Consider the following 10,468-nt stretch of genomic DNA (forward strand, 5'->3'; position numbering starts at 1 on the left):
GATGGCCTGAGGTGGTAGGGCTTCTAGGAGGAGCCTTGTGGTGACTTTAGAGCCTCCATGAAAAAGACAGGAAGCATCTTTGTCCCCTTCATGCCGTGTGGGAAGGTGACAGAGCAACAGGGTCCCTGGAAGGGGACCCTACCATGTAGTACCCGGGCCTGAACCTCCCACCCTTCCAGAACTACAGAGAATATGTCTGTTTTCAAGTCACCACCACTGACTTAGCACTGTGCTAAGGCAGTGCTGACTGATGAAGAAACAGAAAGTAGGGTTAACACTGTCCTCTTCTGAGAGGCAGGATTTCAAAAATAACAATAATAATAATAGTAATAGAAAACTGGGCATCTGCATCAGCTGGTCAGCTGCAGGATCAGACAGAGCTCCAGGCCTTTCTGGTCTCTTCTTCTGGGTCTGTTACCCCTCATTGCACACACACACATGCGCACGCGCGCGCACAGACAAGTATGTGTTCAGTTCTGTTCTGGTGCAGGTGCATGTGGAGGGAAGAGGTTGACACTGGTGTCTTCTGCCATCCCTCGCCACCTTCTTTTGGGGAGTTCAGCGAGGCTGCCTGGCCAGCAACTCAGACCCTCTGGTCTCCACCTCCCTCCCCAGTGCCAGCACTGGAGGCAGATACCACATCTGGCTTTTTATGTGGGTGCTGGGGACCAGCACTCAGGTCGCCAGGCTGGCAGAGCAGGCAGACTCTGGAGCCATCTGTCTCCCATAGCCCTTCTTGAAACTTTATGTGCCTGGGATTTTTTCATATGGAGAGTGGCTTTTTATTTTGTTTGTTTTGTTTTTTCAAGACAGGATTTCTCTGTGTAGCTTTGGAGTCTGTCCTGGAGCTCAGGCTATAGACCAGGCTGGCCTCAAACTCGCAGAGATCCACCTGCCTCTGCCTCCTGAGTGCTGGGATTAAAGGTGTGCACCACCGCCACCCAGCAGCTTTTCTGGTCAATGAACTCTGTAGTTCCCTGTTTTCTCCTGTGATGATTTGAATGAGAATGGCCCCTGCAGCCTCACAAATTTGAATGTCTGGTCTCCAGCTAGGGGGACTGTTAAGAATTAGAAGGTGTGGCCCTGTCGGAGGGGGTGTGTCATTGTGGGGAGGGTAGAGGTCTTGCTGCTGTGCCTTTGACTGGGTATCAGGGCTGAAACCACAAGCTCAATTAAATGCTTTCTTTTGTAAATTGCCTTGGTGTGTTGTCACAACAACAGAAAAGAAACTGAAGTCACATGTGGTGACTCAGGCCTTTAATTCCTGCATTTCTGAAGGTAGAGGCAGGCAGATCTCTGAGTTCAAGGCCAGCCTTGTCTATGGGGCGAGTTCCAGGATCACCCGGGATTCCCAGAGAAAACCTGTCTCTGAAAACAAAAGAAACTAAGACACCTCCCAGTTTACCCTGTGGGACCAGCTCAAGAAGACAACAATTTCAGGCTGTGCACAATGGTGCACACCTTTAATCCCAGTGCTCAGTAGACAGAAGCAGACAGATCTGTGTGAGGCCAGCCTGTAGCAAGTCCAGATGAGCTGGAGCACTATATAATGAGACTGTTTCAAAAAGGAAGGAAGGAAGAAAGGAAGGAAGGAGGGAGGGAGGGAGGGAGGAAGGAAGGAAGGAAAAGGAAAAGTCAATTGTATTCCTTTCTAATCACAGAAAAATAAAATGTAACAACGTGAATAGGATATTCAACCTCCAGGCACTGAGCCCAGCATCAGCCATACCAACTCAGGCCTGTCTTGTTCCTTTTGGCCTTGCCCACATTCCCAACCCTCCGATTAGGCTGGGGTTCACCCTGAGTCTGTGGATGGGACTGGCTTCCCCCCATGTGGGTCACATTTTGACATATCCTGTTTGGAAGTGTCCTTATGAGGGACAGAGGCCCTATTTTCTCAGGAAAAAAAAGCATGGGTAGGAACACACACATTCACATGTGCATATACATGCATGCATACATGTACACACATGTGCACACACGGGCATGCAGAAAAGTCATGCAAACACACGCCTAGCATGCCACACACACTCATGCTTGTGCACACACAGGCATTCACACATGCACACAGGTGTGCAGAATTGGCGCATATGCACACTGTGACTGTAGGTGCTTGGAAGCCCTCAGTCACCATGAGCATAGATTAAGGACTCACCTTGGCACCCACACATCCTGAACCCAACTCTTTCAGCTGTGGAAAGTAAACTCTGAGACTCGCTCAAGCCCTGAAGGTCACGTGATAAAAACACCAGAGACACTAAAGACTTTGCCTCCAGCTCAGCCTCTGGTCTGGATCCTGGTTCCATCACTCCCCAGTGTGAGACCCTGGAGTGGGCGTCTACCTCCCCAATGTTCTCATCTGATGCCTCCCTCACCAACTAGCTTCTAGTCGGCCTATGACACTCAGGGATGTCCCCAAGACATGCAGCTGCAGCAGCCAAACGGGCCAGATGCTCTCCTCCTCAGCCCCTTGTGTGTCAGTTGTGATGATCCTGGAAAGCCAGGGGAATGGGCCAAATCCAATTTCCGTAGGGTACAGCCTGCCTGGCAAACCTAATCCTGAGTCTTCTGAGTGTCCCTGGACCAGTCTCCCAGAAAGTCCCACTCCCAATTTTACTCTCAGAGGGAAGGACTCACAGAAAACAAAAACTCCCTTGGAACAGAAAACCCAGGCTCTGTCCTGAGGCCCTTCCACAGCACTGCCATCCTGATGGAGGTAAAACAGTTCTGTAAACAGAGTCCAGGAAACAAAGTTGCCATCCCAGACCAAGAGAGCCCTTCCCAGCCACCAAACAGCCCAAGATGTGGAGACACCAGCTTCTGGTACAAGGAGCAGGTGGCCCAAGTCCAGTGATGGGACTCAGAGCCTGGTACTAAGGTATGGAACTTGTCGGCAGAGCTGCCATCCACGGCTCACCGCCCTGTCTTCTGTTCCTGCCTCACCCCTTGGAGGTCCTGAGCAATTCAGGACCAATTCGGTCTTCCGGACCACTTCCTGCTCATGACTTCACAGCAATAATTCCCATGTCTACACCAACCACCAAAGAATGCGTCTGTAACTGACCTAGCACAAACTCTGATGCCGATAAGCATGTGGAAGGACTCTGCACCCAATTCTCCCCGGGAGCATACCTGCTGTTCTGATTCCAACCAAGAGGAGCAACCTAGGCTGCCGAGCTCACAGACCTTCTCTCCGAGTGAAAGCTGTGGGCCCTTCAGCTCTGCCTCTCAAATCTGTACTCCTCACTTGTACCACCTGAGAAACAGAGAGAATAAGGACTTGTACTTCGAAGGGCTGTGGGAACTGACCACCTGTGAGGAACCAAGCACTTACTTCCCAGGGTCACACAGTGTTGCCACCTCAGAGGTGCCAGTGACCCACCCTGGAAACGTGGTGTGTGTGTGTGTGTGTGTGTGTGTGTGTGTGTGTGCACATGCACATGTGTACAAAGGTGGCAAAGCTGCCTCCACTTACCCAAGGCTGAGGTTCAGGCCCAGCCCCATCTCTGGTTTAGAATGGGTGCCAAGGAAGAGACTGCATGAGTATTCTGGAGGCCAAGATGCTGTGTGCATGTGTACATATGTGTATGCTATGTGTGTATGTGGTACGCATGTGTGGACACCAGCAGGCAGGACCTAGAAAACCAACACAGCCCACACCACTGAGGCATTCAGGATCCCTGGGCAGGATGATGGTGTAATGGTAGAAGACCTGGGATCTTGTCTGACCCGGAAGTTAAAAGCTGAACCATGCATGGCTAGCTGGCTGGAGACCTAGCCTCAGATCGCAGCTGCTGTGTTGGGAGAGGGGGCTCAGCCTATGACTAATCTGCCCTCCAGAGACCTCAGGCAAACATTTAGACTGGGGACTCCCTCCTTTCTTCTGATATGTCCAAATATTTGTACTTTGTGGATCACCCAAGCCACTTCCTGAGAGTCAGGATTTAGGATGCTCCTGCCCACACAATCCCACTCCCTCAGAGTGAGGCTGAGAACCTTCAGTGTGTCACTTGGGCCACTTGTGCCCAGGATGGTGAGGAAGGGGATGGTAGGCTGGCTGGAAGTGACTTAGAGCATCTTTTGCTGAGCCCAGGCTTGAGCTGACAGAAACCTGGGGCCTGGACTGGGAGCCAAAGTCTAGCCCTCTACCCTGGACCTCAGTTCTCCTCTGCCTCTCATGAGATTCTGCTCATTCATTCATTCTTCCCAGCAGTCCAAAGTTACCCTCTACTCCCCCCTTTCCTCCTCCTCCTTCTCCCTTCCCTCCTCTCCTCTTCCCCTTCTCCCTAGGGCTTCAGACCTGCTCTCCCACTGAGCTGCACCCCAAAAACTACTTGCCTGCCTCCTTCTGGAGCTCCCTCCCTGACCCTCAGCATTCACTGAGTTCTCTGACTTTCATTCCCCTCAGGGGACCTGGGAAGAGACTTGACTTCTCTCCCAAGTCACAGATGAGACTATTGCAGTAAAGAGAGGCTGGGTAAGCCACCCAAGGCAGCCCAGCATCAGGGGCCCGCAGACCTGGCTAACTCTCACACTGTTGCTGGCACCCCTATGTACAGTCTTTCCAGGGCTCCCCACTGCAGGCCTAGGGGACATCTGTCAGGATACTAGCTCCTGCTCCACAGTGGTACAGCAACTCATAGGCAGATGCCAGGCCTGTGGTGGGTACAGGCAATGCCAGAAAGGGCCTGGAAGCTGGCTGCTCCTGCCTGGGTCTCCTGGAAAGCCCAGCCTGTACTTAGCTCTCGTGGTAAATAACAGTCCTGGTTTCTGCTAAAAGGATTCATTCCCAGAATGCAGTCATTTCCATCCCCTGCCCGCTACAACCCGTATTTTATGGCTAAATATACGCCATAATGAGGCTCTGGCCTGATAGCGTCGTTAAGGAGATATTTGACCTTGGGTTTAATTGCAGGATGGAAGAAATGGCTGGGGCGCACACAAGGGACCCTGCCAGCGCATTCAGGACTCAGCATCTGGTGTCTCTGGCCCAGGAGAAAGTGGAGTCACAAGAAAGCTGTGCTTGAGGCCAGTGATGTTCAGCCAGGACCCATCCTGGAGTCCCCAGACTCACCACATGAGGGCCACCCTAATCCTGAGGGATTTCAGTCTCTTAGGTCTTCCTTATGCCTGACTCTGGCCTCTCCAAAGTTCCGGGGGGATGGGGGACGCGGGGAGCCACTGCACTCCAAGAGCGAAGGGAAAGGTTAGCCACCTCTTGGGACAGACCAACATTATTTGAAGCGGAGTGCACCTGCCACGGGTCAGGCAAGAGATGGAAGCAGGACCTGCCCATTGAGTTAAGATCACAGCCTGGCTGGAAAATGGGGGCGGAGCTGTAACCTGGCTAACCGACAGGGAACTCAAGGCCTGCAGCCACACAGGGGCTCCCCCCCTTCCCGACCCCTTGCTCTGCACCTCTGCACGCTGGGATTCTTCTCTAGGCTGCTCAGTGTCAGAGCTCCAGAGCCTGTCAAACGGGTGTCAGGGAGTGCACGGGTTTGAAGAATGTCTTTGAAAGATGGCCGGCTGCCGATAGCTGTGACTTAACGTCCACTTTGTTCTGTTTTGGGGGATTAGGGACCATAAGTATCTGGGGAAGGTCAGGGCGCTGCTGTTCCCCCAGTACAACCACACACCCACCTTGCCACCCAAGATCTTTTGATGACCAAGTCGAGCAGGGTATCATAGACCTGTGAGTTCAAGGCCACCCTGATCTACAGAGCAAGTTCCAGTCTAGCTCAGGCCATAGAGAGAATCCCTGTCTGAGAAAGCAAAACAACAATAAAAGGAAAGAAAATGGAAGGAAGGAAGGAAGAAGGAAGGAAGGAAGGAAGGAAGGAAGGAAGGAAGGAAGGAGAAAAAGAAAGAAAAATCCACCAGTGTCACTGGCTCCATCCATTACAGAAGGTGGGGACACTGAAGGGTCAGCCAGTTCCCTGTAGCTCAGCCCTCAGCCCTGAGGTGGCTGAGCAGAGGAGTGGGGCCAGGTCCGCAAGGGCTCCCCACGAGTGAGTGAACCTACTGGATACCTAACCTTAGAGTGAGGGTTCCTTCTGGCCTATAGTCCCAGCCTTCAGTAACTGAGGCAGGGGAATATCACTGAGTGTAAGGTCAGTGCTCGGTTTGATTCTAGAGGGAGAACCTGTCTCAAAAGTGAATATATTATGTCCCCTACACACACACACACACACACACACACACACACACACCTGACAGGGTTTGTTTGTGTAACAGCTCTGGCTCTCCTGGAACTTGCTTTGTAGATCAGCCAGACTAGCCTTGAACTCACAGAGAGCCACCTGCCTCTGCCTCCCAAGTGCTGGGATTAAAGGCATGTGCCACCATCACCCTGCTCTGCTCATAAAAATATTTTTATCCTAGCACTCGGGAGGCAGAGGCAGGCAGATCTCTGTGAGTTCGAGACCAGCCTGGTCTACAAGAGCTAGCTCCAGGACAGGCTCTAAAGCTGCAGAGAAACCCTATCTTGAAAAAAAAAATATTTTTAAACCCAACCCTCTCCTTCTGAACCTTCCATCCAAGCAGATATCATTTGAGTCCCCTCTCTCCTTTGGGAGGTTGTCTCCTGAACTCGGTTTGGATGCTAAGCTGGTTGAGCACCCAAGGCCTGCTGAAGTTATGTATGTGTGTTTTACACATAGGAAGAAGCAAAGGCCCCAAAGGAGAAGATTGTGGCACCCCAAAATTGACCTGAGGTCCAGCTCTCTACTTGGGAAGCCAACTGGGCTCCTCCTTCCTGCAGGCATCTGCATCACAGCTGAACTGAGGCCATGCACAACGCAGCCGCACCGCATAAAGAGCAGAGGAAGTGTCAGATAACCGGAACCGCCCTCCGCTGTCTCAGATAACTGGATGGCTAGGTCCTCTGTCTTCCAGGAAAAGATTAGACAAGGCCCGAGCTGAGCAGTTGGGTGGACAGTCCGAGTGGGTCTGGCTTCATGGTGTGGCCAAACTGCTGATCTGGAAAGGGACTGGGGACACTTTTCCAAAAGCCCATCAGTCCTCTGTCCTGGTTCTGGCACCCTTTGCCTACCTAGCTAAATAAACCACCACCACCCACTGCCCAGAGGAACCCTGAGGCTCCTGTTTTGATTTTTATTTTTTTTATCCTGCGTTTTCCTTTGATAGAAGAAAATAAGGGGTGGGTAGCCTGCTCCACTGCCACCGGGCTTTTCCATAGACAGAGTAGAGGTGGGCAGGGGTATAGCTGTCGGAGAAAAAGTAGGGAAAAATTGTCTCGGGAAGGCGGACCCGGGTATGCGTTTGGAAAGACCAACTGCTCTGGGGGAGGGAGGCGCCTGGGTGCGGAGCAGGAGTCAAATCCCCGGCAAATTCTATTAAAAAAGGAAAGGGAAAGTCGGGCAGGGAAGGATTAGCGCCCCTCCCAGGGCCGTTTTTAATGAGCCCTTTCTCCTCTGAAAATCTAGTTGTGCTGCAGCCTCAGACAGCATGGTTTTCCAGTCGGGAGGATTGAAGGATGGAGGGCGTGCGAGTTGGAGTGGGGGTTCCTGCAGCAGCGTCCCAGGCTGGGGTGGAGTTCCTGCTAAGTCTCCCAACACTGAGCGAGAGCACTTTCAGCATAGAGTCCCCAGCGGCCCCTGACTGGGATCGTGTGCTGTTTGTAACCCCATCCTTTTTCCATTAACGTAAACACCACTTGAACAAAAATATACAGGGCCACCTACTTCGCCGGGAAGATGGTCTAGTGCCCACCGACCGGCTTCTGTCCAGGAGGCGCTCAGGGACGCCAGGTCCTCCCCGCCACCCTCCACACACAAGCCACCGCACCTCAGGTGGCTTTGAAGTCTAGGATTCCAGCCTCACCCTCACATCAAACACCGGCTGGCCTGGCAGAGTCCCGGTGGCAGTCCGGAGTTGTCAGCTTAAATTCCTGATTAAGCCACTTGCTGATAAAGTTGGGCAAGCCGGCTCCTCTCTACCTGCCCGCCATGATGCTCCCTGCCCTGTTGCCCACCACCACCTTGCAAGGAGCTGTTTGAGTTGAAGCCGCCTGGTCTTCCTTCGGCTGGAGGCCGAAGGGGGACCTCAGCTAGGCATGGCCCCCTGAACCTTTTGGTGGAATCAGATAAGATGTGTGCAGGGATGAAGATGGTATCTGTAATCCTCAGTAACTGCGCACTGTGGCCATTCAGGGGCTCCCTGGCTTCCACTTGGGCCCCGTGATCACTGAACCTGAAAGCTGGGTACTGGAAAATAAGTCAGACCCCCACCAGCTTCCAAGGCAGGTCTCCAGAGGCCCAAGCAGGTGGAGTTTGAAGCTGACCTTGCCACCACCCTATGGAGCTAACTAAACTTCTATGTGACAACACCCTTTATTAGCCTGACCTCACTGGAACCACTGTCCCCCAGTTTAAGGGCACCTCTTAGTTTTTCATAGGCAAAAATCAGACGGAAGCACCCCCAATTCACAGACAGAGTCATCTCAGAGGCGGCAACCTGGGCTGCAGAGTCCAGCAGGGAAGTCTTCACCCCAGCTCCTTTCTCACCTCCCGGCCTGTACTCAGGACTGGACACTCAGACCACAGCCAAAGGGGCAGAAGGTGCTGAACTGGGACCTCCCCCTTCCCCAGAAGGTGGCTGGTGTGTGTCCCTGTGCCCTGACTCCCTGGTCCCACTATTGCCAGGACAGGAGGAAAGAAAGACTGAAACCTATCCCAAGTCAGACGGGCAATGCCCTGCTGGTATGTGTAGAGACGGGTGTATGAGGAGAGTGCCTAAGCCAGTTTCCCAGCAGAACGGTCAGATTTGGGGCCGAGGGTCCTTCCCCAGCTTGCACTCCTCCCCCGACTGGTGGAGGGAAAATAAACACCGAGTTCACAAAATCAGGACCCGTCATTAGCCCGACCGCAGAAAAAGAGCTCTTCACAGAGCAACAGAAACCAGCCCGGACTGCCAGGGACCCTCCTGCTGCCTTGCCCCAGGGGACTCGGATCCCGCTACAGCTGGGGCCACCAGGCCAGAAAGGAGCGGACTCAGTCAGCTACTAAGGGTACTTTCTCTGCCTCCTCCAGCATCCAGATCAACGAAGTACCGCCTCGGCCAAAGGCCAGTCAGAGATGGTTTTTTTCTTCTCCCCCCCCCTCCCCCAGGGACTACGATGGGGGGGAAAAGGTTCCAGACAGACTCACAGAATCGAGGGAGTCTCCGCTGCTTAAAAAGGAGAGAGAGAAAACTTAGGAGCAGGTAGGAGGCAGCCAAGGGCAGCTCGGCTCTCACCTCCTAGGAAGAGACTTCGAAAGCCCGAAAACCCGCTAAGCTGGGAGGGAGGGAGGGAGGAGAGAGTGCTCGTTCAAGCCCACGAAAGAGCCAATTCGATTCCTAATTAGGGTTGGTTTTCATGGTGAATTAAATAGGTCTCGGCCCAATTTGCAGGAAAAATAATGACCTCCTCGTCGGAGGGCAGCAGTGGAAGACTGTCTTCAGTTCTTCACAGAGAGAAGGGAGGCGAGAGGGAAGATGAAAAATGAAGCTGACCTAGGGATATAACGAAGTATTTGAAATATGTTTGGGTTTATATTTTCCCAAAACAGCTAATTGTGAACATCCTCCCATGCCAGGGACAGATTTTTTTTTTTTTTACAGGCAATTAATCGAGACCGCGGGTGTGGGAGCTCCCTGGTGCTGGGGTAGAGACTGAAGTACGAGTGAGGAGGCAGGACGGTCCTTTCCAAACGAACAGGCACTCGGAACCAACTGGGAAGGCTGGGGGTACCTCTGAGCTTTGGGAAATTACACTTAAACATGAGAGGATGAGAAGGCTTGGGCGCTCTGTCGTGTCGTCCTTTTGACTCCTTTTGTTAGGCTTGTCAATTTGCCGGGTAGAAAGTGGCTGGCTAGGCTGGGGGTGTGGCAGTGGTTAAACATTGCTGGTCGGGAACAGGGTGAAAGTTGAATGGGTAGCAAAAAATAAAAAATAATAACCTTAAACGAAGAGAAAGAGAGGAGGCTAGGGAGGAGGAAGAGACAGACAGAGATGGACAGAAGGTAGGGAGAGAATCATAAATTGCAAGGGTCTAAAGGGTTCTCCGGGCACTGGTGAGTTCCTGCAGAGGCCCTAGAAGAAGAATCTGGTTCCTGTGCTACCCCTCCCGGATCTGTTTATGAAGGGAGTGGGAGCTCTGGCCACTAAGAAGCAAGCCCAGGTTCCTGCTCAAAAATCCTTGTCTTCCAAGCTCAAACCTCGAGAGCGGCCTCATAAGGACTCTCTTAACTTTTCAGAAAGGAAGGTCAGAGGATGAGTCCCCCTACTCAGCAAGACCACCCCAGAACAATTCTGGGGACACTGCACTGCTCCAGAGGTGGCCAGTCAGCCCCACTCCACCCCCTCCCTGGCACTTCTCAGAAACCGGGCAGGAGAGCTTGGTGCCGGGAAGCTTGCTCCCCAGCTTGCTGGTTCTGCTCTCTTGCCAGATGAGGAGGAGGGGAA

This window comes from Arvicola amphibius, chromosome 15 (genome assembly GCF_903992535.2).
Source record: "Arvicola amphibius chromosome 15, mArvAmp1.2, whole genome shotgun sequence".
Taxonomy (NCBI): domain Eukaryota; kingdom Metazoa; phylum Chordata; class Mammalia; order Rodentia; family Cricetidae; genus Arvicola; species Arvicola amphibius.